Here is a 22040-nt window from a genome sequence, read left to right as displayed (position 1 = left end):
GTATTCCCGCCTGTCACGCGGGAGACCGGCGTTCGATTTCCCAACGGGGAGCAGTAATTTTTTAGTTACCATAGGGTGGAAATTGAACCTGCACTGCTATACCAATCGGCAAAATAATCTTCGTTCTCTCCATCTCTTCCAGAGTAAGCTAATATAATGGGGAAACTCTAGCGCCAGGTGTCTTTGTTTTTTTTCCTCTCCCACTGAAACAGTCATGTCAAGCTAGAGTTTTGATCTCGCTGACAACACCGTCGTGTCTTCCGTGCATACACATATCATCGTTAGTATAGTGGTCAGTATCCCCGCCTGTCACGCGGGAGACCGGGGTTCGATTCCCCGACGGGGAACAGTACTTTTTTAGTTACCATAGGGTGGAAATTGAACCTGCACTACTATACCAATCGGCAAAATACTCTTCGTTCTCTCCATCTCCTCCAGAGTAAGCTAATATAATGTAGAAGCTCTAGCGCCAGGTGTCTTTGTTTTTTTCCTCTCCCACTGAAACAGTCATGTTAAGCTAGAGTTGTGATCTCGCAGACAATACCGTCGTGTCTGCCGTGCATGCGCATATCCTCGTTAGTATAGTGGCCAGTATCCCCGCCTGTCACGCGGGAGACTGGGGTTCGATTCCCCGACGGGGAGCAGTAATCTTTTAGTTACCATAGGGTGGAAATTCAACCTGCACTAATATACAATCGGCAAAATAATCTTCGTTTTCTCCATCTCCTCCAGAGTAAGCTAATATAAAGGGGAAGCTCTAGCGCCAGGTATCTGTTTTTTTTCTCTCCCACTGAAACAGTCGTGTCAAGCTAGAGTGTTGATCTCGCAGACAACACCGTCGTGTCTGCCGTCATGCGCTTATCCTCGTTAGTATAGTGGTCAGTATCCCTGCCTGTCACGCGGGAGACCGGGGTTTAATTCCCCGACGGGGAGCAGCAATATTTTAGTTACCACAGGGTGGAAATTCAACCTGCACTAATATATCATTCGGCAAATTAATCTTCGTTTTCTTCATCTCCCCCAGAGTAAGCTAATCTAATGGGGAAGCTCTAGCACCAGGTGTTTTTTTTCTGTCCCACTGAAAAAGTCATGTCAAGCGAGAGTTGTGATCTCGCTGACAACACCGTCGTGTTTGCTGTGCATGCGCATATCCTCGTTAGTATAGTGGTCAGTATCCCCGCCTGTCACGTTGGAGACCGGGGTTCGATTCCCCAACGGGGAGCAGTAATTTTTAAGTTACCATAGGGTGGAAATTGAACCTGCACTGCTATACCAATCGGCAAAATAATCTTCGTTCTCTCCATCTCCTCCAGAGTAAGCTAATATAATGGGGAAAGTCTAGCGCCAGGTGTCTTTGTTTTTTTTCCTCTCCCACTGAAACAGTCATGTCAAGCTAGAGTAGTGATCTCGCTGACAACACCGTCGTGTCTTCCGTGCATACACATATCCTCGTTAGTATAGTGGTCAGTATCCCCGCCTGTCACGCGGGAGACCGGGGTTCGATTCCCCGACGGGGAGCAGTACTTTCTTAGTTACCATAGGGTGGAAATGGAACCTGCACTGCTATACCAATCGTAAAATAATATTCGTTCTCTCTATCTCCTCCAAAGTAAGCTAATATAATGGGGAAGCTCTAGCGCCATGTGTCTTTTGTTTTTTTTCCTCTCCCACTGAAACAGTCATGTCAAGCTAGAGTTGTGATCTCGCTGACAACACCATCGTGTCTGCCGTGCATGCACATATCCTCGTTAGTATTGTGGTCAGTATCCCCGCCTGTCACGCGGGAGACCGGGGTTCGATTCCCCGACGGGGAGCAGTAACTTTTTAGTTACCATAGGGTGGAAATTGAACCTGCACTGCTATACCATTCGGCAAAATAATCTTCGTTTTCTCCATCTCCTCCAGAGTAAGCTAATATAATGTGGAAGCTCTAGCACCAGGTGTCTGTTTTTTTTTCTCTTCCACTGAAACAGTCGTGTCAAGCTAGAGTGTTGATATCACAGACAACACCGTCGTGTCTGCCGTCATGCGCATATCCTCGTTAGTATAGTGGTCAGTATCCCTGCCTGTCACTCGGGAGACCGGGGTTTACTTCCCGGACGGGGAGCAGTAATTTTGTAGTTACCACAGGGTGGAAATTCAACGTGCACTAATATATCATTCGGCAAAATAATCTTCGTTTTCTCATCTCCCCCAGAGTAAGCTAATATAATGGGGAAGCTCTAGAGCCAGGTGTTTTTTTTCTGTCCCACTGAAAAAGTCATGTCAAGCGAGAGTTGTGATCTCGCTGACAACACCGTCGTGTCTGCTGTGCATGCGCATATCCTCGTTAGTATAGTGGTCAGTATCCCTGCCTGTCACTCGGGAGACCGGGGTTTACTTCCCGGACGGGGAGCAGTAATTTTGTAGTTACCACAGGGTGGAAATTCAACGTGCACTAATATATCATTCGGCAAAATAATCTTCGTTTTCTCATCTCCCCCAGAGTAAGCTAATATAATGGGGAAGCTCTAGAGCCAGGTGTTTTTTTTCTGTCCCACTGAAAAAGTCATGTCAAGCGAGAGTTGTGATCTCGCTGACAACACCGTCGTGTCTGCCGTGCATGCGCATATCCTCGTTAGTATAGTGGTCAGTATCCCCGCTTGTCACTTGGGAGACCGGGGTTCGATTCCCCGACGGGGAGCAGTAATTTTTTAGTTACCATAGGGTGGAAATTGAACATGCACTGCTATACCATTCGGCAAAATATTCTTCGTTTTCTCCGTCTCCTCCAGAGTAAGCTAATATAATGTGGAAGCTCTAGCGCCAGGTGTCTTTGTTTTTTCCTCTCCCACTGAAACAGTCATGTCAAGCTAGAGTTGTGATCTCGCAGACAATACCGTCGTGTCTGCCGTGCATGCGCATATCCTCCTTAGTATAGTGGCCAGTATCCCCGCCTGTCACGTGGGAGACCGGGGTTCGATTCCCCGACGGGGAGCAGTAATCTTTTAGTTACCATAGGGTGGAAATTCAACCTGCACTAATATACAATCGGCAAAATAATCTTCGTTTTCTCCATCTCCTCCAGAGTAAGCTAATATAAAGGGGAAGCTCTAGCGCCAGGTATCTGTTTTTTTTTCTCTCCCACTGAAACAGTCGTGTCAAGCTAGAGTGTTGATATCGCAGACAACACCGTCGTGTCTGCCATCATGCGCATATCCTTGTTAGTATAGTGGTCAGTATCCCCGCCTGTCACGCGGGAGACCAGGGTTTAATTCCCCGACGGGGAGCAGTACTTTCTTAGTTACCATAGGGTGAAAATTGAACCTGCACTGCTATACCAATCGGCAAAATAATCTTCGTTTTCTCCGTCTCCTCCAGAGTAAGCTAATATAATGTGGAAGCTCTAGCGCCAGGTGTGTTTGTTTTTTTTGCTCTCCCACTGAAACAGTCATGTCAAGCTAGAGTTGTGATCTCGCAGATAATACCGTCGTGTCTGCCGTGCATGCGCATATCCTCGTTAGTATAGTGGTCAGTATCCCCGCCTGTCACGCGGGAGACCGGGGTTCGATTCCCCGACGGGGAGCAGTAATTTTTTAGATACCATAGGGTGGAAATTGAACTTGCACTGCTATACCATTCGGCAAAATGATCTTCGTTTACTCCATCTCCTCCAGAGTAAGCTAATATAATGGAGAAGCTCAAGTGCCAGGTGTCTGTTTTTTTTCTCTCCCACTGAAACAGTCGTGTCAAGCTAGAGTGTTGATCTCGCAGACAACACCGTCGCGTCTGCCGTCATGCGCATATCCTCGTTAGTATAGTGGTCAGTATCCCTGCCTGTCACGCGGAAGACCGGGGTTTAATTCCCCGACGGGGAGCAGTAATTTTTTAGTTACCATGGGGCGGAAATTCAACCTGCACTAATATATCATTCGGCAAAATAATCTTCGTTTTCTCCATCTCCCCCAGAGTAAGCGAATATAATGGGGAAGCTCTAGCGCCAGGTGTTTTTTTTCTGTCCCACTGAAATGTCATGTCAAGTAGGAGTTGTGATCTCGCTGACAACACCGTCGTGTCTGCCGTGCATGCGCATATCCTCGTTGGTATAGTGGTCAGTATCCCCGCCTGTCACGCGGGAGACCGGCGTTCGATTTCCCAACGGGGAGCAGTAATTTTTTAGTTACCATAGGGTGGAAATTGAACCTGCACTGCTATACCAATCGGCAAAATAATCTTCGTTCTCTCCATCTCTTCCAGAGTAAGCTAATATAATGGGGAAACTCTAGCGCCAGGTGTCTTTGTTTTTTTTCCTCTCCCACTGAAACAGTCATGTCAAGCTAGAGTTTTGATCTCGCTGACAACACCGTCGTGTCTTCCGTGCATACACATATCCTCGTTAGTATAGTGGTCAGTATCCCCGCCTGTCACGCGGGACACCGGGGTTCGATTCCCCGACGGGGAGCAGTACTTTTTTAGTTACCATAGGGTGGAAATTGAACCTGCACTACTATACCAATCGGCAAAATATTCTTCGTTCTCTCCATCTCCTCCAGAGTAAGCTAATATAATGTGGAAGCTCTAGTGCCAGGTGTCTTTGTTTTTTTTCCTCTCCCACTGAAACAGTCATGTTAAGCTAGAGTTGTGATCTCGCAGACAATACCGTCGTGTCTGCCGTGCATGCGCATATCCTCGTTAGTATAGTGGCCAGTATTCCCGCCTGTCACGCGGGAGACTGGGGTTCGATTCCCCGACGGGGAGCAGTAATCTTTTAGTTACCATAGGGTGGAAATTCAACCTGCACTAATATACAATCGGCAAAATAATCTTCGTTTTCTCCATCTCCTCCAGAGTAAGCTAATATAATGTGGAAGCTCTAGCGCCAGGTGTCTGTTTTTTTTTCTCTTCCACTGAAACAGTCGTGTCAAGCTAGAGTGTTGATATCACAGACAACACCGTCGTTTCTGCCGTCATGCGCATATCCTCGTTAGTATAGTGGTCAGTATCCCTGCCTGTCACGCGGGAGACCGGGGTTTAATTCCCGGACGGGGAGCAGTAATTTTGTAGTTACCACAGGGTGGAAATTCAACGTGCACTAATATATCATTCGGCAAAATAATCTTCGTTTTCTCATCTCCCCCAGAGTAAGCTAATATAATGGGGAAGCTCTAGAGCCGGGTGTTTTTTTTCTGTCCCACTGAAAAAGTCATGTCAAGCGAGAGTTGTGATCTCGCTGACAACACCGTCGTGTCTGCCGTGCATGCGCATATCCTCGTTAGTATAGCGGTCAGTATCCCCGCCTGTCACGCGGGAGACCGGGGTTCGATTCCCCAATGGGGAGCAGTAATTTTTTAGTCACCATAGGGCGGAAATTCAACCTGCACTAATATATCATTCGGCAAAATAATCTTCGTTTTCTCCATCTCCCCCAGAGTAAGCGAATATAATGGGGAAGCTCTAGCGCCAGGTGTTTTTGTTTTTTTTTCCTCTCCCACTGAAACAGTCATGTCAAGCTAGAGTAGTGATCTCGCTGACAACACCGTCGTGTCTTCCGTGCATACACATATCCTCGTTAGTATAGTGGTCAGTATCCCCGCCTGTCACGCGGGAGACCGGGGTTCGATTCCCCGACGGGGAGCAGTACTTTCTTAGTTACCATAGGGTGGAAATTGAACCTGCACTGCTATACCAATCGTAAAATAATCTTCGTTCTCTCTATCTCCTCCAAAGTAAGCTAATATAATGGGGAAGCTCTAGCGCCAGGCGTCTTTTGTTTTTTTTCCTCTCCCACTGAAACAGTCATGTCAAGCTAGAGTTGTGATCTCGCTGACAACACCATCATGTCTGCCGTGCATGCACATATCCTCGTTAGTATAGTGGTCAGTATCCCCGCCTGTCACGCGGGAGATCGGGGTTCGATTCGCTGACGGTGAGCAGTAATTTTTTAGGTACTATAGGGTGGAAATTGAACTTGCACTGCTATACCATTCGGCAAAATGATCTTCGTTTACTCCATCTCCTCCAGAGTAAGCTAATATAATGGAGAAGCTCAAGTGCCAGGTGTCTGTTTTTTTTCTCTCCCACTGAAACAGTCGTGTCAAGCTAGAGTGTTGATCTCGCAGACAACACCGTCGCGTCTGCCGTCATGCGCATATCCTCGTTAGTATAGTGGTCAGTATCCCTGCCTGTCACGCGGAAGACCGGGGTTTAATTCCCCGACGGGGAGCAGTAATTTTTTAGTTACCATGGGGCGGAAATTCAACCTGCACTAATATATCATTCGGCAAAATAATCTTCGTTTTCTCCATCTCCCCCAGAGTAAGCGAATATAATGGGGAAGCTCTAGCGCCAGGTGTTTTTTTTCTGTCCCACTGAAATGTCATGTCAAGTAGGAGTTGTGATCTCGCTGACAACACCGTCGTGTCTGCCGTGCATGCGCATATCCTCGTTGGTATAGTGGTCAGTATCCCCGCCTGTCACGCGGGAGACCGGCGTTCGATTTCCCAACGGGGAGCAGTAATTTTTTAGTTACCATAGGGTGGAAATTGAACCTGCACTGCTATACCAATCGGCAAAATAATCTTCGTTCTCTCCATCTCTTCCAGAGTAAGCTAATATAATGGGGAAACTCTAGCGCCAGGTGTCTTTGTTTTTTTTCCTCTCCCACTGAAACAGTCATGTCAAGCTAGAGTTTTGATCTCGCTGACAACACCGTCGTGTCTTCCGTGCATACACATATCCTCGTTAGTATAGTGGTCAGTATCCCCGCCTGTCACGCGGGAGACCGGCGTTTAATTCCCCGACGGGGAGCAGTACTTTCTTAGTTACCATAGGGTGGAAATTGAACCTGCACTGCTATACCAATCGGCAAAATAATCTTCGTTTTCTCCGTCTCCTCCAGAGTAAGCTAATATAATGTGGAAGCTCTAGTGCCAGGTGTCTTTGTTTTTTTTCCTCTCCCACTGAAACAGTCATGTTAAGCTAGAGTTGTGATCTCGCAGACAATACCGTCGTGTCTGCCGTGCATGCGCATATCCTCGTTAGTATAGTGGCCAGTATCCCCGCCTGTCACGCGGGAGACTGGGGTTCGATTCCCCGACGGGGAGCAGTAATCTTTTAGTTACCATAGGGTGGAAATTCAACCTGCACTAATATACAATCGGCAAAATAATCTTCGTTTTCTCCATCTCCTCCAGAGTAAGCTAATATAATGTGGAAGCTCTAGCGCCAGGTGTCTGTTTTTTTTTCTCTTCCACTGAAACAGTCGTGTCAAGCTAGAGTGTTGATATCACAGACAACACCGTCGTTTCTGCCGTCATGCGCATATCCTCGTTAGTATAGTGGTCAGTATCCCTGCCTGTCACGCGGGAGACCGGGGTTTAATTCCCGGACGGGGAGCAGTAATTTTGTAGTTACCACAGGGTGGAAATTCAACGTGCACTAATATATCATTCGGCAAAATAATCTTCGTTTTCTCATCTCCCCCAGAGTAAGCTAATATAATGGGGAAGCTCTAGAGCCGGGTGTTTTTTTTCTGTCCCACTGAAAAAGTCATGTCAAGCGAGAGTTGTGATCTCGCTGACAACACCGTCGTGTCTGCCGTGCATGCGCATATCCTCGTTAGTATAGCGGTCAGTATCCCCGCCTGTCACGCGGGAGACCGGGGTTCGATTCCCCAATGGGGAGCAGTAATTTTTTAGTCACCATAGGGCGGAAATTCAACCTGCACTAATATATCATTCGGCAAAATAATCTTCGTTTTCTCCATCTCCCCCAGAGTAAGCGAATATAATGGGGAAGCTCTAGCGCCAGGTGTTTTTGTTTTTTTTTCCTCTCCCACTGAAACAGTCATGTCAAGCTAGAGTAGTGATCTCGCTGACAACACCGTCGTGTCTTCCGTGCATACACATATCCTCGTTAGTATAGTGGTCAGTATCCCCGCCTGTCACGCGGGAGACCGGGGTTCGATTCCCCGACGGGGAGCAGTACTTTCTTAGTTACCATAGGGTGGAAATTGAACCTGCACTGCTATACCAATCGTAAAATAATCTTCGTTCTCTCTATCTCCTCCAAAGTAAGCTAATATAATGGGGAAGCTCTAGCGCCAGGCGTCTTTTGTTTTTTTTCCTCTCCCACTGAAACAGTCATGTCAAGCTAGAGTTGTGATCTCGCTGACAACACCATCGTGTCTGCCGTGCATGCACATATCCTCGTTAGTATTGTGGTCAGTATCCCCGCCTGTCACGCGGGAGACCGGGGTTCGATTCCCCGACGGGGAGCAGTAACTTTTTAGTTACCATAGGGTGGAAATTGAACCTGCACTGCTATACCATTCGGCAAAATAATCTTCGTTTTCTCCATCTCCTCCAGAGTAAGCTAATATAATGTGGAAGCTCTAGCGCCAGGTGTCTGTTTTTTTTCTCTTCCACTGAAAAAGTCATGTCAAGCGAGAGTTGTGATCTCGCAGACAATACCGTCGTGTCTGCCGTGCATGCGCATATCCTCGTTAGTATAGTGGCCAGTATCCCCGCCTGTCACGCGGGAGACTGGGGTTCGATTCCCCGACGGGGAGCAGTAATCTTTTAGTTACCATAGGGTGGAAATTCAACCTGCACTAATATACAATCGGCAAAATAATCTTCGTTTTCTCCATCTCCTCCAGAGTAAGCTAATATAATGGGGAAGCTCTAGAGCCAGGTGTTTTTTTTTCTGTCCCACTGAAAAAGTCATGTCAAGCGAGAGTTGTGATCTCGCTGACAACACCGTCGTGTCTGCCGTGCATGCGCATATCCTCGTTAGTATAGTGGTCAGTATCCCTGCCTGTCACTCGGGAGACCGGGGTTTACTTCCCGGACGGGGAGCAGTAATTTTGTAGTTACCACAGGGTGGAAATTCAACGTGCACTAATATATCATTCGGCAAAATAATCTTCGTTTTCTCATCTCCCCCAGAGTAAGCTAATATAATGGGGAAGCTCTAGAGCCAGGTGTTTTTTTTCTGTCCCACTGAAAAAGTCATGTCAAGCGAGAGTTGTGATCTCGCTGACAACACCGTCGTGTCTGCCGTGCATGCGCATATCCTCGTTAGTATAGCGGTCAGTATCCCCGCCTGTCACGCGGGAGACCGGGGTTCGATTCCCCAACGGGGAGCAGTAATTTTTTAATCACCATAGGGTGGAAATTGAACCTGCACTGCTATACCAATCGGCAAAATAATCTTCGTTCTCTCCATCTCCTCCAGAGTAAGCTAATATAATGGGGAAGCTCTAGCACCAGGTGTCTTTGTTTTTTTCCTCTCCCACTGAAACAGTCATGTCAAGCTAGAGTTGTGATCTCGCTGACAACACCGTCGTGTCTGCCGTGCATGCGCAAATCCTCGTTAGTATAGTGGTCAGTATCCCCGCCTGTCACGCGGGAGACCGGGGTTCGATTCCCCAACGGGGAGCAGTAATTTTTTAGTTACCGTAGGGTGGAAATTGAACCTGCACTGCTATACCAATTGGCAAAATAATCTTCGTTTTCTCCATCTCCTCCAGAGTAAGCTAATATAAAGGGGAAGCTCTAGCGCCAGGTATCTGTTTTTTTTCTCTCCCACTGAAACAGTCGTGTCAAGCTAGAGTGTTGGTCTCGCAGACAACACCGTCGTGTCTGCCGTGCATGCACATATCCTCGTTAGTATAGTGGTCAGTATCCCCGCTTGTCACGTGGGAGACCGGGGTTCGATTCCCCGACGGGGAGCAGTAATTTTTTAGTTACCATAGGGTGGAAATTGAACATGCACTGCTATACCATTCGGCAAAATATTCTTCGTTTTCTCCGTCTCCTCCAGAGTAAGCTAATATAATGTGGAAGCTCTAGCGCCAGCTGTCTTTGTTTTTTTCCTCTCCCACTGAAACAGTCATGTCAAGCTAGAGTTGTGATCTCGCAGACAATACCGTCGTGTCTGCCGTGCATGCGCATATCCTCCTTAGTATAGTGGCCAGTATCCCCGCCTGTCACGCGGGAGACCGGGGTTCGATTCCCCGACAGGGAGCAGTAATCTTTTAGTTACCATAGGGTGGAAATTCAACCTGCACTAATATACAATCGGCAAAATAATCTTCGTTTTCTCCATCTCCTCCAGAGTAAGCTAATATAAAGGGGAAGCTCTAGCGCCAGGTATCTGCTTTTTTTTCTCTCCCACTGAAACAGTCGTGTCAAGCTAGAGTGTTGATATCGCAGACAACACCGTCGTGTCTGCCATCATGCGCATATCCTTGTTAGTATAGTGGTCAGTATCCCCGCCTGTCACGCGGGAGACCAGGGTTTAATTCCCCGACGGGGAGCAGTACTTTCTTAGTTACCATAGGGTGAAAATTGAACCTGCACTGCTATACCAATCGGCAAAATAATCTTCGTTTTCTCCGTCTCCTCCAGAGTAAGCTAATATAATGTGGAAGCTCTAGCGCCAGGTGTGTTTGTTTTTTTTTGCTCTCCCACTGAAACAGTCATGTCAAGCTAGAGTTGTGATCTCGCAGACAATACCGTCGTGTCTGCCGTGCATGCGCATATCCTCGTTAGTATAGTGGTCAGTATCCCCGCCTGTCACGCGGGAGACCGGGGTTCGATTCCCCGACGGGGAGCAGTAATTTTTTAGTTACCATAGGGTGGAAATTCAACCTGCACTATATATCATTCGGCAAAATATTCTTCGTTTTCTCCATCTCCCCCAGAGTAAGCGAATATAATGGGGAAGCTCTAGCGCCAGGTGTTTTTTTTCTGTCCCACTGAAATGTCATGTCAAGTAGGAGTTGTGATCTCGCTGACAACACCGTCGTGTCTGCCGTGCATGCGCATATCCTCGTTGGTATAGTGGTCAGTATCCCCACCTGTCACGCGGGAGACCGGCGTTCGATTTCCCAACGGGGAGCAGTAATTTTTTAGTTACCATAGGGTGGAAATTGAACCTGCACTGCTATACCAATCGGCAAAATAATCTTCGTTCTCTCCATCTCTTCCAGAGTAAGCTAATATAATGGGGAAACTCTAGCGCCAGGTGTCTTTGTTTTTTTTCCTCTCCCACTGAAACAGTCATGTCAAGCTAGAGTTTTGATCTCGCTGACAACAGCGTCGTGTCTTCCGTGCATACACATATCCTTGTTAGTATAGTGGTCAGTATCCCCGCCTGTCACGCGGAAGACCGGGGTTTAATTCCCCGACGGGGAGCAGTAATTTTTTAGTTACCATAGGGCGGAAATTCAACCTGCACTAATATATCATTCGGCAAAATAATCTTCGTTTTCTCCATCTCCCCCATAGTAAGCGAATATAATGGTGAAGCTCTAGCGCCAGGTGTTTTTTTTCTGTCCCACTGAAATGTCATGTCAAGTAGGAGTTGTGATCTCGCTGACAACACCGTCGTGTCTGCCGTGCATGCGCATATCCTCGTTGGTATAGTGGTCAGTATCCCCGCCTGTCACGCGGGAGACCGGCGTTCGATTTCCCAACGGGGAGCAGTAATTTTTTAGTTACCATAGGGTGGAAATTGAACCTGCACTGCTATACCAATCGGCAAAATAATCTTCGTTCTCTCCATCTCTTCCAGAGTAAGCTAATATAATGGGGAAACTCTAGCGCCAGGTGTCTTTGTTTTTTTTCCTCTCCCACTGAAACAGTCATGTCAAGCTAGAGTTTTGATCTCGCTGACAACACCGTCGTGTCTTCCGTGCATACACATATCCTCGTTAGTATAGTGGTCAGTATCCCCGCCTGTCACGCGGGACACCGGGGTTCGATTCCCCGACGGGGAGCAGTACTTTTTTAGTTACCATAGGGTGGAAATTGAACCTGCACTACTATACCAATCGGCAAAATATTCTTCGTTCTCTCCATCTCCTCCAGAGTAAGCTAATATAATGTAGAAGCTCTAGCGCCAGGTGTCTTTGTTTTTTTTCCTCTCCCACTGAAACAGTCATGTTAAGCTAGAGTTGTGATCTCGCAGACAATACCGTCGTGTCTGCCGTGCATGCGCATATCCTCGTTAGTATAGTGGCCAGTATCCCCGCCTGTCACGCGGGAGACTGGGGTTCGATTCCCCGACGGGGAGCAGTAATCTTTTAGTTACCATAGGGTGGAAATTCAACCTGCACTAATATACAATCGGCAAAATAATCTTCGTTTTCTCCATCTCCTCCAGAGTAAGCTAATATAATGTGGAAGCTCTAGCGACAGGTGTCTGTTTTTTTTTCTCTTCCACTGAAACAGTCGTGTCAAGCTAGAGTGTTGATATCACAGACAACACCGTCGTTTCTGCCGTCATGCGCATATCCTCGTTAGTATAGTGGTCAGTATCCCTGCCTGTCACGCGGGAGACCGGGGTTTAATTCCCGGACGGGGAGCAGTAATTTTGTAGTTACCACAGGGTGGAAATTCAACGTGCACTAATATATCATTCGGCAAAATAATCTTCGTTTTCTCATCTCCCCCAGAGTAAGCTAATATAATGGGGAAGCTCTAGAGCCAGGTGTTTTTTTTCTGTCCCACTGAAAAAGTCATGTCAAGCGAGAGTTGTGATCTCGCTGACAACACCGTCGTGTCTGCCGTGCATGCGCATATCCTCGTTAGTATAGCGGTCAGTATCCCCGCCTGTCACGCGGGAGACCGGGGTTCGATTCCCCAATGGGGAGCAGTAATTTTTTAGTCACCATAGGGTGGAAATTGAACCTGCACTGCTATACCAATTGGCAAAATAATCTTCGTTTTCTCCATCTCCTCCAGAGTAAGCTAATATAAAGGGGAAGCTCTAGCGCCAGGTATCTGTTTTTTTTCTCTCCCACTGAAACAGTCGTGTCAAGCTAGAGTGTTGGTCTCGCAGACAACACCGTCGTGTCTGCCGTGCATGCACATATCCTCGTTAGTATAGTGGTCAGTATCCCCGCTTGTCACGTGGGAGACCGGGGTTCGATTCCCCGACGGGGAGCAGTAATTTTTTAGTTACCATAGGGTGGAAATTGAACATGCACTGCTATACCATTCGGCAAAATATTCTTCGTTTTCTCCGTCTCCTCCAGAGTAAGCTAATATAATGTGGAAGCTCTAGCGCCAGCTGTCTTTGTTTTTTTCCTCTCCCACTGAAACAGTCATGTCAAGCTAGAGTTGTGATCTCGCAGACAATACCGTCGTGTCTGCCGTGCATGCGCATATCCTCCTTAGTATAGTGGCCAGTATCCCCGCCTGTCACGCGGGAGACCGGGGTTCGATTCCCCGACAGGGAGCAGTAATCTTTTAGTTACCATAGTGTGGAAATTCAACCTGCACTAATATACAATCGGCAAAATAATCTTCGTTTTCTCCATCTCCTCCAGAGTAAGCTAATATAAAGGGGAAGCTCTAGCGCCAGGTATCTGTTTTTTTTTCTCTCCCACTGAAACAGTCGTGTCAAGCTAGAGTGTTGATATCGCAGACAACACCGTCGTGTCTGCCATCATGCGCATATCCTTGTTAGTATAGTGGTCAGTATCCCCGCCTGTCACGCGGGAGACCAGGGTTTAATTCCCCGACGGGGAGCAGTACTTTCTTAGTTACCATAGGGTGAAAATTGAACCTGCACTGCTATACCAATCGGCAAAATAATCTTCGTTTTCTCCGTCTCCTCCAGAGTAAGCTAATATAATGTGGAAGCTCTAGCGCCAGGTGTGTTTGTTTTTTTTGCTCTCCCACTGAAACAGTCATGTCAAGCTAGAGTTGTGATCTCGCAGACAATACCGTCGTGTCTGCCGTGCATGCGCATATCCTCGTTAGTATAGTGGTCAGTATCCCCGCCTGTCACGCGGGAGACCGGGGTTCGATTCCCCGACGGGGAGCAGTAATTTTTTAGTTACCATAGGGTGGAAATTCAACCTGCACTATATATCATTCGGCAAAATATTCTTCGTTTTCTCCATCTCCCCCAGAGTAAGCGAATATAATGGGGAAGCTCTAGCGCCAGGTGTTTTTTTTCTGTCCCACTGAAATGTCATGTCAAGTAGGAGTTGTGATCTCGCTGACAACACCGTCGTGTCTGCCGTGCATGCGCATATCCTCGTTGGTATAGTGGTCAGTATCCCCACCTGTCACGCGGGAGACCGGCGTTCGATTTCCCAACGGGGAGCAGTAATTTTTTAGTTACCATAGGGTGGAAATTGAACCTGCACTGCTATACCAATCTGCAAAATAATCTTCGTTCTCTCCATCTCTTCCAGAGTAAGCTAATATAATGGGGAAACTCTAGCGCCAGGTGTCTTTGTTTTTTTTCCTCTCCCACTGAAACAGTCATGTCAAGCTAGAGTTTTGATCTCGCTGACAACACCGTCGTGTCTTCCGTGCATACACATATCCTTGTTAGTATAGTGGTCAGTATCCCCGCCTGTCACGCGGGAGACCGGGGTTCGATTCCCCGACGGGGAGCAGTACTTTTTTAGTTACCATAGGGTGGAAATTGAACCTGCACTACTATACCAATCGGCAAAATATTCTTCGTTCTCTCCATCTCCTCCAGAGTAAGCTAATATAATGTAGAAGCTCTAGCGCCAGGTGTCTGTTTTTTTTCCTCTCCCACTGAAACAGTCATGTTAAGCTAGAGTTGTGATCTCGCAGACAATACCGCCGTGTCTGCCGTGCATGCGCATATCCTCGTTAGTATAGTGGCCAGTATCCCCGCCTGTCACGCGGGAGACTGGGGTTCGATTCCCCGACGGGGAGCAGTAATTTTTTAGTTACCATAGGGTGGAAATTGAACCTGCACTGCTATACCAATCGGCAAAATAATCTTCGTTCTCTCCATCTCCTCCAGAGTAAGCTAATATAATGGGGAAAGTCTAGCGCCAGGTGTCTTTGTTTTTTTTTCCTCTCCCACTGAAACAGTCATGTCAAGCTAGAGTTGTGATCTCGCTGACAACACCGTCGTGTCTTCCGTGCATACACATATCCTCGTTAGTATAGTGGTCAGTATCCCCGCCTGTCACGCGGGAGACCGGGGTTCGATTCCCCGACGGGGAGCAGTACTTTCTTAGTTACCATAGGGTGGAAATTGAACCTGCACTGCTATACCAATCGTAAAATAATCTTCGTTCTCTCTATCTCCTCCAAAGTAAGCTAATATAATGGGGAAGCTCTAGCGCCAGGCGTCTTTTGTTTTTTTTTCCTCTCCCACTGAAACAGTCATGTCAAGCTAGAGTTGTGATCTCGCTGACAACACCATCGTGTCTGCCGTGCATGCACATATCCTCGTTAGTATTGTGGTCAGTATCCCCGCCTGTCACGCGGGAGACCGGGGTTCGATTCCCCGACGGGGAGCAGTAACTTTTTAGTTACCATAGGGTGGAAATTGAACCTGCACTGCTATACCATTCGGCAAAATAATCTTCGTTTTCTCCATCTCCTCCAGAGTAAGCTAATATAATGTGGAAGCTCTAGCGCCAGGTGTCTGTTTTTTTTCTCTTCCACTGAAACAGTCGTGTCAAGCTAGAGTGTTGATATCACAGACAACACCGTCGTGTCTGCCGTCATGCGCATATCCTCGTTAGTATAGTGGTCAGTATCCCTGCCTGTCACGCGGGAGACCGGTGTTTAATTCCCGGACGGGGAGCAGTAATTTTGTAGTTACCACAGGGTGGAAATTCAACGTGCACTAATATATCATTCGGCAAAATAATCTTCGTTTTCTCATCTCCCCCAGAGTAAGCTAATATAATGGGGAAGCTCTAGCGCCAGGTGTTTTTTTTCTGTCCCACTGAAATGTCATGTCAAGTAGGAGTTGTGATCTCGCTGACAACACCGTCGTGTCTGCCGTGCATGCGCATATCCTCGTTGGTATAGTGGTCAGTATCCCCGCCTGTCACGCGGGAGACCGGCGTTCGATTTCCCAACGGGGAGCAGTAATTTTTTAGTTACCATAGGGTGGAAATTGAACCTGCACTGCTATACCAATCGGCAAAATAATCTTCGTTCTCTCCATCTCTTCCAGAGTAAGCTAATATAATGGGGAAACTCTAGCGCCAGGTGTCTTTGTTTTTTTTCCTCTCCCACTGAAACAGTCATGTCAAGCTAGAGTTTTGATCTCGCTGACAACACCGTCGTGTCTTCCGTGCATACACATATCCTCGTTAGTATAGTGGTCAGTATCCCCGCCTGTCACGCGGGACACCGGGGTTCGATTCCCCGACGGGGAGCAGTACTTTTTTAGTTACCATAGGGTGGAAATTGAACCTGCACTACTATACCAATCGGCAAAATATTCTTCGTTCTCTCCATCTCCTCCAGAGTAAGCTAATATAATGTGGAAGCTCTAGTGCCAGGTGTCTTTGTTTTTTTTCCTCTCCCACTGAAACAGTCATGTTAAGCTAGAGTTGTGATCTCGCAGACAATACCGTCGTGTCTGCCGTGCATGCGCATATCCTCGTTAGTATAGTGGCCAGTATTCCCGCCTGTCACGCGGGAGACTGGGGTTCGATTCCCCGACGGGGAGCAGTAATCTTTTAGTTACCATAGGGTGGAAATTCAACCTGCACTAATATACAATCGGCAAAATAATCTTCGTTTTCTCCATCTCCTCCAGAGTAAGCTAATATAATGTGGAAGCTCTAGCGCCAGGTGTCTGTTTTTTTTTCTCTTCCACTGAAACAGTCGTGTCAAGCTAGAGTGTTGATATCACAGACAACACCGTCGTTTCTGCCGTCATGCGCATATCCTCGTTAGTATAGTGGTCAGTATCCCTGCCTGTCACGCGGGAGACCGGGGTTTAATTCCCGGACGGGGAGCAGTAATTTTGTAGTTACCACAGGGTGGAAATTCAACGTGCACTAATATATCATTCGGCAAAATAATCTTCGTTTTCTCATCTCCCCCAGAGTAAGCTAATATAATGGGGAAGCTCTAGAGCCGGGTGTTTTTTTTCTGTCCCACTGAAAAAGTCATGTCAAGCGAGAGTTGTGATCTCGCTGACAACACCGTCGTGTCTGCCGTGCATGCGCATATCCTCGTTAGTATAGCGGTCAGTATCCCCGCCTGTCACGCGGGAGACCGGGGTTCGATTCCCCAATGGGGAGCAGTAATTTTTTAGTCACCATAGGGCGGAAATTCAACCTGCACTAATATATCATTCGGCAAAATAATCTTCGTTTTCTCCATCTCCCCCAGAGTAAGCGAATATAATGGGGAAGCTCTAGCGCCAGGTGTTTTTGTTTTTTTTTCCTCTCCCACTGAAACAGTCATGTCAAGCTAGAGTAGTGATCTCGCTGACAACACCGTCGTGTCTTCCGTGCATACACATATCCTCGTTAGTATAGTGGTCAGTATCCCCGCCTGTCACGCGGGAGACCGGGGTTCGATTCCCCGACGGGGAGCAGTACTTTCTTAGTTACCATAGGGTGGAAATTGAACCTGCACTGCTATACCAATCGTAAAATAATCTTCGTTCTCTCTATCTCCTCCAAAGTAAGCTAATATAATGGGGAAGCTCTAGCGCCAGGCGTCTTTTGTTTTTTTTCCTCTCCCACTGAAACAGTCATGTCAAGCTAGAGTTGTGATCTCGCTGACAACACCGTCATGTCTGCCGTGCATGCACATATCCTCGTTAGTATAGTGGTCAGTATCCCCGCCTGTCACGCGGGAGATCGGGGTTCGATTCGCTGACGGTGAGCAGTAATTTTTTAGGTACTATAGGGTGGAAATTGAACTTGCACTGCTATACCATTCGGCAAAATGATCTTCGTTTACTCCATCTCCTCCAGAGTAAGCTAATATAATGGAGAAGCTCAAGTGCCAGGTGTCTGTTTTTTTTCTCTCCCACTGAAACAGTCGTGTCAAGCTAGAGTGTTGATCTCGCAGACAACACCGTCGCGTCTGCCGTCATGCGCATATCCTCGTTAGTATAGTGGTCAGTATCCCTGCCTGTCACGCGGAAGACCGGGGTTTAATTCCCCGACGGGGAGCAGTAATTTTTTAGTTACCATGGGGCGGAAATTCAACCTGCACTAATATATCATTCGGCAAAATAATCTTCGTTTTCTCCATCTCCCCCAGAGTAAGCGAATATAATGGGGAAGCTCTAGCGCCAGGTGTTTTTTTTCTGTCCCACTGAAATGTCATGTCAAGTAGGAGTTGTGATCTCGCTGACAACACCGTCGTGTCTGCCGTGCATGCGCATATCCTCGTTGGTATAGTGGTCAGTATCCCCGCCTGTCACGCGGGAGACCGGCGTTCGATTTCCCAACGGGGAGCAGTAATTTTTTAGTTACCATAGGGTGGAAATTGAACCTGCACTGCTATACCAATCGGCAAAATAATCTTCGTTCTCTCCATCTCTTCCAGAGTAAGCTAATATAATGGGGAAACTCTAGCGCCAGGTGTCTTTGTTTTTTTTCCTCTCCCACTGAAACAGTCATGTCAAGCTAGAGTTTTGATCTCGCTGACAACACCGTCGTGTCTTCCGTGCATACACATATCCTCGTTAGTATAGTGGTCAGTATCCCCGCCTGTCACGCGGGAGACCGGCGTTTAATTCCCCGACGGGGAGCAGTACTTTCTTAGTTACCATAGGGTGGAAATTGAACCTGCACTGCTATACCAATCGGCAAAATAATCTTCGTTTTCTCCGTCTCCTCCAGAGTAAGCTAATATAATGTGGAAGCTCTAGTGCCAGGTGTCTTTGTTTTTTTTCCTCTCCCACTGAAACAGTCATGTTAAGCTAGAGTTGTGATCTCGCAGACAATACCGTCGTGTCTGCCGTGCATGCGCATATCCTCGTTAGTATAGTGGCCAGTATCCCCGCCTGTCACGCGGGAGACTGGGGTTCGATTCCCCGACGGGGAGCAGTAATCTTTTAGTTACCATAGGGTGGAAATTCAACCTGCACTAATATACAATCGGCAAAATAATCTTCGTTTTCTCCATCTCCTCCAGAGTAAGCTAATATAATGTGGAAGCTCTAGCGCCAGGTGTCTGTTTTTTTTTCTCTTCCACTGAAACAGTCGTGTCAAGCTAGAGTGTTGATATCACAGACAACACCGTCGTTTCTGCCGTCATGCGCATATCCTCGTTAGTATAGTGGTCAGTATCCCTGCCTGTCACGCGGGAGACCGGGGTTTAATTACCGGACGGGGAGCAGTAATTTTGTAGTTACCACAGGGTGGAAATTCAACGTGCACTAATATATCATTCGGCAAAATAATCTTCGTTTTCTCATCTCCCCCAGAGTAAGCTAATATAATGGGGAAGCTCTAGAGCCGGGTGTTTTTTTTCTGTCCCACTGAAAAAGTCATGTCAAGCGAGAGTTGTGATCTCGCTGACAACACCGTCGTGTCTGCCGTGCATGCGCATATCCTCGTTAGTATAGCGGTCAGTATCCCCGCCTGTCACGCGGGAGACCGGGGTTCGATTCCCCAATGGGGAGCAGTAATTTTTTAGTCACCATAGGGCGGAAATTCAACCTGCACTAATATATCATTCGGCAAAATAATCTTCGTTTTCTCCATCTCCCCCAGAGTAAGCGAATATAATGGGGAAGCTCTAGCGCCAGGTGTTTTTGTTTTTTTTTCCTCTCCCACTGAAACAGTCATGTCAAGCTAGAGTAGTGATCTCGCTGACAACACCGTCGTGTCTTCCGTGCATACACATATCCTCGTTAGTATAGTGGTCAGTATCCCCGCCTGTCACGCGGGAGACCGGGGTTCGATTCCCCGACGGGGAGCAGTACTTTCTTAGTTACCATAGGGTGGAAATTGAACCTGCACTGCTATACCAATCGTAAAATAATCTTCGTTCTCTCTATCTCCTCCAAAGTAAGCTAATATAATGGGGAAGCTCTAGCGCCAGGCGTCTTTTGTTTTTTTTCCTCTCCCACTGAAACAGTCATGTCAAGCTAGAGTTGTGATCTCGCTGACAACACCATCGTGTCTGCCGTGCATGCACATATCCTCGTTAGTATTGTGGTCAGTATCCCCGCCTGTCACGCGGGAGACCGGGGTTCGATTCCCCGACGGGGAGCAGTAACTTTTTAGTTACCATAGGGTGGAAATTGAACCTGCACTGCTATACCATTCGGCAAAATAATCTTCGTTTTCTCCATCTCCTCCAGAGTAAGCTAATATAATGTGGAAGCTCTAGCGCCAGGTGTCTGTTTTTTTTCTCTTCCACTGAAAAAGTCATGTCAAGCGAGAGTTGTGATCTCGCAGACAATACCGTCGTGTCTGCCGTGCATGCGCATATCCTCGTTAGTATAGTGGCCAGTATCCCCGCCTGTCACGCGGGAGACTGGGGTTCGATTCCCCGACGGGGAGCAGTAATCTTTTAGTTACCATAGGGTGGAAATTCAACCTGCACTAATATACAATCGGCAAAATAATCTTCGTTTTCTCCATCTCCTCCAGAGTAAGCTAATATAATGGGGAAGCTCTAGAGCCAGGTGTTTTTTTTCTGTCCCACTGAAAAAGTCATGTCAAGCGAGAGTTGTGATCTCGCTGACAACACCGTCGTGTCTGCCGTGCATGCGCATATCCTCGTTAGTATAGTGGTCAGTATCCCTGCCTGTCACTCGGGAGACCGGGGTTTACTTCCCGGACGGGGAGCAGTAATTTTGTAGTTACCACAGGGTGGAAATTCAACGTGCACTAATATATCATTCGGCAAAATAATCTTCGTTTTCTCATCTCCCCCAGAGTAAGCTAATATAATGGGGAAGCTCTAGAGCCAGGTGTTTTTTTTCTGTCCCACTGAAAAAGTCATGTCAAGCGAGAGTTGTGATCTCGCTGACAACACCGTCGTGTCTGCCGTGCATGCGCATATCCTCGTTAGTATAGCGGTCAGTATCCCCGCCTGTCACGCGGGAGACCGGGGTTCGATTCCCCAACGGGGAGCAGTAATTTTTTAATCACCATAGGGTGGAAATTGAACCTGCACTGCTATACCAATCGGCAAAATAATCTTCGTTCTCTCCATCTCCTCCAGAGTAAGCTAATATAATGGGGAAGCTCTAGCACCAGGTGTCTTTGTTTTTTTCCTCTCCCACTGAAACAGTCATGTCAAGCTAGAGTTGTGATCTCGCTGACAACACCGTCGTGTCTGCCGTGCATGCGCAAATCCTCGTTAGTATAGTGGTCAGTATCCCCGCCTGTCACGCGGGAGACCGGGGTTCGATTCCCCAACGGGGAGCAGTAATTTTTTAGTTACCGTAGGGTGGAAATTGAACCTGCACTGCTATACCAATTGGCAAAATAATCTTCGTTTTCTCCATCTCCTCCAGAGTAAGCTAATATAAAGGGGAAGCTCTAGCGCCAGGTATCTGTTTTTTTTCTCTCCCACTGAAACAGTCGTGTCAAGCTAGAGTGTTGGTCTCGCAGACAACACCGTCGTGTCTGCCGTGCATGCACATATCCTCGTTAGTATAGTGGTCAGTATCCCCGCTTGTCACGTGGGAGACCGGGGTTCGATTCCCCGACGGGGAGCAGTAATTTTTTAGTTACCATAGGGTGGAAATTGAACATGCACTGCTATACCATTCGGCAAAATATTCTTCGTTTTCTCCGTCTCCTCCAGAGTAAGCTAATATAATGTGGAAGCTCTAGCGCCAGCTGTCTTTGTTTTTTTCCTCTCCCACTGAAACAGTCATGTCAAGCTAGAGTTGTGATCTCGCAGACAATACCGTCGTGTCTGCCGTGCATGCGCATATCCTCCTTAGTATAGTGGCCAGTATCCCCACCTGTCACGCGGGAGACCGGGGTTCGATTCCCCGACAGGGAGCAGTAATCTTTTAGTTACCATAGGGTGGAAATTCAACCTGCACTAATATACAATCGGCAAAATAATCTTCGTTTTCTCCATCTCCTCCAGAGTAAGCTAATATAAAGGGGAAGCTCTAGCGCCAGGTATCTGTTTTTTTTTTCTCTCCCACTGAAACAGTCGTGTCAAGCTAGAGTGTTGATATCGCAGACAACACCGTCGTGTCTGCCATCATGCGCATATCCTTGTTAGTATAGTGGTCAGTATCCCCGCCTGTCACGCGGGAGACCAGGGTTTAATTCCCCGACGGGGAGCAGTACTTTCTTAGTTACC

General features: G+C 47.4%; 40 non-coding genes across 40 annotated transcripts; all 40 read left to right on the top strand.

The window, feature by feature from the left end:
• Positions 1-275: 275 nt before the first annotated feature.
• TRNAD-GUC (transfer RNA aspartic acid (anticodon GUC)) lies at positions 276-347 on the top strand. The gene has a single exon. It is a non-coding gene; the product is annotated as a tRNA-Asp (tRNA).
• Positions 348-570: 223 nt separating this feature from the next.
• Positions 571-642, top strand: TRNAD-GUC (transfer RNA aspartic acid (anticodon GUC)). The gene has a single exon. It is a non-coding gene; the product is annotated as a tRNA-Asp (tRNA).
• A 219-nt stretch (positions 643-861) lies between these two features.
• On the top strand, positions 862-933 carry TRNAD-GUC (transfer RNA aspartic acid (anticodon GUC)). The gene has a single exon. It is a non-coding gene; the product is annotated as a tRNA-Asp (tRNA).
• Positions 934-1446: 513 nt separating this feature from the next.
• On the top strand, positions 1447-1518 carry TRNAD-GUC (transfer RNA aspartic acid (anticodon GUC)). Its single transcript has one exon. It is a non-coding gene; the product is annotated as a tRNA-Asp (tRNA).
• A 224-nt stretch (positions 1519-1742) lies between these two features.
• On the top strand, positions 1743-1814 carry TRNAD-GUC (transfer RNA aspartic acid (anticodon GUC)). Its single transcript has one exon. It is a non-coding gene; the product is annotated as a tRNA-Asp (tRNA).
• A 1679-nt stretch (positions 1815-3493) lies between these two features.
• Positions 3494-3565, top strand: TRNAD-GUC (transfer RNA aspartic acid (anticodon GUC)). The gene has a single exon. It is a non-coding gene; the product is annotated as a tRNA-Asp (tRNA).
• Positions 3566-4369: 804 nt separating this feature from the next.
• TRNAD-GUC (transfer RNA aspartic acid (anticodon GUC)) lies at positions 4370-4441 on the top strand. The gene has a single exon. It is a non-coding gene; the product is annotated as a tRNA-Asp (tRNA).
• Positions 4442-4665: 224 nt separating this feature from the next.
• On the top strand, positions 4666-4737 carry TRNAD-GUC (transfer RNA aspartic acid (anticodon GUC)). Its single transcript has one exon. It is a non-coding gene; the product is annotated as a tRNA-Asp (tRNA).
• Positions 4738-5245: 508 nt separating this feature from the next.
• TRNAD-GUC (transfer RNA aspartic acid (anticodon GUC)) lies at positions 5246-5317 on the top strand. The gene has a single exon. It is a non-coding gene; the product is annotated as a tRNA-Asp (tRNA).
• A 225-nt stretch (positions 5318-5542) lies between these two features.
• Positions 5543-5614, top strand: TRNAD-GUC (transfer RNA aspartic acid (anticodon GUC)). Its single transcript has one exon. It is a non-coding gene; the product is annotated as a tRNA-Asp (tRNA).
• A 1396-nt stretch (positions 5615-7010) lies between these two features.
• On the top strand, positions 7011-7082 carry TRNAD-GUC (transfer RNA aspartic acid (anticodon GUC)). Its single transcript has one exon. It is a non-coding gene; the product is annotated as a tRNA-Asp (tRNA).
• A 508-nt stretch (positions 7083-7590) lies between these two features.
• Positions 7591-7662, top strand: TRNAD-GUC (transfer RNA aspartic acid (anticodon GUC)). The gene has a single exon. It is a non-coding gene; the product is annotated as a tRNA-Asp (tRNA).
• A 225-nt stretch (positions 7663-7887) lies between these two features.
• Positions 7888-7959, top strand: TRNAD-GUC (transfer RNA aspartic acid (anticodon GUC)). The gene has a single exon. It is a non-coding gene; the product is annotated as a tRNA-Asp (tRNA).
• A 224-nt stretch (positions 7960-8183) lies between these two features.
• Positions 8184-8255, top strand: TRNAD-GUC (transfer RNA aspartic acid (anticodon GUC)). The gene has a single exon. It is a non-coding gene; the product is annotated as a tRNA-Asp (tRNA).
• Positions 8256-8476: 221 nt separating this feature from the next.
• TRNAD-GUC (transfer RNA aspartic acid (anticodon GUC)) lies at positions 8477-8548 on the top strand. The gene has a single exon. It is a non-coding gene; the product is annotated as a tRNA-Asp (tRNA).
• Positions 8549-9053: 505 nt separating this feature from the next.
• On the top strand, positions 9054-9125 carry TRNAD-GUC (transfer RNA aspartic acid (anticodon GUC)). Its single transcript has one exon. It is a non-coding gene; the product is annotated as a tRNA-Asp (tRNA).
• A 223-nt stretch (positions 9126-9348) lies between these two features.
• On the top strand, positions 9349-9420 carry TRNAD-GUC (transfer RNA aspartic acid (anticodon GUC)). Its single transcript has one exon. It is a non-coding gene; the product is annotated as a tRNA-Asp (tRNA).
• A 221-nt stretch (positions 9421-9641) lies between these two features.
• TRNAD-GUC (transfer RNA aspartic acid (anticodon GUC)) lies at positions 9642-9713 on the top strand. Its single transcript has one exon. It is a non-coding gene; the product is annotated as a tRNA-Asp (tRNA).
• Positions 9714-10525: 812 nt separating this feature from the next.
• TRNAD-GUC (transfer RNA aspartic acid (anticodon GUC)) lies at positions 10526-10597 on the top strand. The gene has a single exon. It is a non-coding gene; the product is annotated as a tRNA-Asp (tRNA).
• A 1095-nt stretch (positions 10598-11692) lies between these two features.
• On the top strand, positions 11693-11764 carry TRNAD-GUC (transfer RNA aspartic acid (anticodon GUC)). Its single transcript has one exon. It is a non-coding gene; the product is annotated as a tRNA-Asp (tRNA).
• Positions 11765-11988: 224 nt separating this feature from the next.
• TRNAD-GUC (transfer RNA aspartic acid (anticodon GUC)) lies at positions 11989-12060 on the top strand. The gene has a single exon. It is a non-coding gene; the product is annotated as a tRNA-Asp (tRNA).
• Positions 12061-12568: 508 nt separating this feature from the next.
• On the top strand, positions 12569-12640 carry TRNAD-GUC (transfer RNA aspartic acid (anticodon GUC)). Its single transcript has one exon. It is a non-coding gene; the product is annotated as a tRNA-Asp (tRNA).
• A 221-nt stretch (positions 12641-12861) lies between these two features.
• On the top strand, positions 12862-12933 carry TRNAD-GUC (transfer RNA aspartic acid (anticodon GUC)). The gene has a single exon. It is a non-coding gene; the product is annotated as a tRNA-Asp (tRNA).
• Positions 12934-13744: 811 nt separating this feature from the next.
• TRNAD-GUC (transfer RNA aspartic acid (anticodon GUC)) lies at positions 13745-13816 on the top strand. The gene has a single exon. It is a non-coding gene; the product is annotated as a tRNA-Asp (tRNA).
• A 511-nt stretch (positions 13817-14327) lies between these two features.
• Positions 14328-14399, top strand: TRNAD-GUC (transfer RNA aspartic acid (anticodon GUC)). Its single transcript has one exon. It is a non-coding gene; the product is annotated as a tRNA-Asp (tRNA).
• Positions 14400-14621: 222 nt separating this feature from the next.
• Positions 14622-14693, top strand: TRNAD-GUC (transfer RNA aspartic acid (anticodon GUC)). The gene has a single exon. It is a non-coding gene; the product is annotated as a tRNA-Asp (tRNA).
• A 225-nt stretch (positions 14694-14918) lies between these two features.
• Positions 14919-14990, top strand: TRNAD-GUC (transfer RNA aspartic acid (anticodon GUC)). Its single transcript has one exon. It is a non-coding gene; the product is annotated as a tRNA-Asp (tRNA).
• A 225-nt stretch (positions 14991-15215) lies between these two features.
• TRNAD-GUC (transfer RNA aspartic acid (anticodon GUC)) lies at positions 15216-15287 on the top strand. Its single transcript has one exon. It is a non-coding gene; the product is annotated as a tRNA-Asp (tRNA).
• Positions 15288-16090: 803 nt separating this feature from the next.
• On the top strand, positions 16091-16162 carry TRNAD-GUC (transfer RNA aspartic acid (anticodon GUC)). Its single transcript has one exon. It is a non-coding gene; the product is annotated as a tRNA-Asp (tRNA).
• Positions 16163-16386: 224 nt separating this feature from the next.
• TRNAD-GUC (transfer RNA aspartic acid (anticodon GUC)) lies at positions 16387-16458 on the top strand. Its single transcript has one exon. It is a non-coding gene; the product is annotated as a tRNA-Asp (tRNA).
• Positions 16459-16966: 508 nt separating this feature from the next.
• TRNAD-GUC (transfer RNA aspartic acid (anticodon GUC)) lies at positions 16967-17038 on the top strand. The gene has a single exon. It is a non-coding gene; the product is annotated as a tRNA-Asp (tRNA).
• Positions 17039-17263: 225 nt separating this feature from the next.
• TRNAD-GUC (transfer RNA aspartic acid (anticodon GUC)) lies at positions 17264-17335 on the top strand. Its single transcript has one exon. It is a non-coding gene; the product is annotated as a tRNA-Asp (tRNA).
• Positions 17336-18731: 1396 nt separating this feature from the next.
• Positions 18732-18803, top strand: TRNAD-GUC (transfer RNA aspartic acid (anticodon GUC)). Its single transcript has one exon. It is a non-coding gene; the product is annotated as a tRNA-Asp (tRNA).
• A 508-nt stretch (positions 18804-19311) lies between these two features.
• Positions 19312-19383, top strand: TRNAD-GUC (transfer RNA aspartic acid (anticodon GUC)). The gene has a single exon. It is a non-coding gene; the product is annotated as a tRNA-Asp (tRNA).
• A 225-nt stretch (positions 19384-19608) lies between these two features.
• On the top strand, positions 19609-19680 carry TRNAD-GUC (transfer RNA aspartic acid (anticodon GUC)). Its single transcript has one exon. It is a non-coding gene; the product is annotated as a tRNA-Asp (tRNA).
• Positions 19681-19904: 224 nt separating this feature from the next.
• On the top strand, positions 19905-19976 carry TRNAD-GUC (transfer RNA aspartic acid (anticodon GUC)). Its single transcript has one exon. It is a non-coding gene; the product is annotated as a tRNA-Asp (tRNA).
• A 221-nt stretch (positions 19977-20197) lies between these two features.
• TRNAD-GUC (transfer RNA aspartic acid (anticodon GUC)) lies at positions 20198-20269 on the top strand. Its single transcript has one exon. It is a non-coding gene; the product is annotated as a tRNA-Asp (tRNA).
• Positions 20270-20773: 504 nt separating this feature from the next.
• Positions 20774-20845, top strand: TRNAD-GUC (transfer RNA aspartic acid (anticodon GUC)). The gene has a single exon. It is a non-coding gene; the product is annotated as a tRNA-Asp (tRNA).
• Positions 20846-21068: 223 nt separating this feature from the next.
• TRNAD-GUC (transfer RNA aspartic acid (anticodon GUC)) lies at positions 21069-21140 on the top strand. The gene has a single exon. It is a non-coding gene; the product is annotated as a tRNA-Asp (tRNA).
• Positions 21141-21361: 221 nt separating this feature from the next.
• Positions 21362-21433, top strand: TRNAD-GUC (transfer RNA aspartic acid (anticodon GUC)). The gene has a single exon. It is a non-coding gene; the product is annotated as a tRNA-Asp (tRNA).
• Positions 21434-22040: the final 607 nt, after the last annotated feature.

The sequence above is a fragment of the Rhipicephalus microplus genome, chromosome 9 (assembly GCF_043290135.1).
Source record: "Rhipicephalus microplus isolate Deutch F79 chromosome 9, USDA_Rmic, whole genome shotgun sequence".
Lineage (NCBI taxonomy): Eukaryota > Metazoa > Arthropoda > Arachnida > Ixodida > Ixodidae > Rhipicephalus > Rhipicephalus microplus.
The sequence above is the reverse complement of the archived record's forward strand: the minus strand, read 5'-3'. Positions and strand labels throughout refer to the sequence as shown.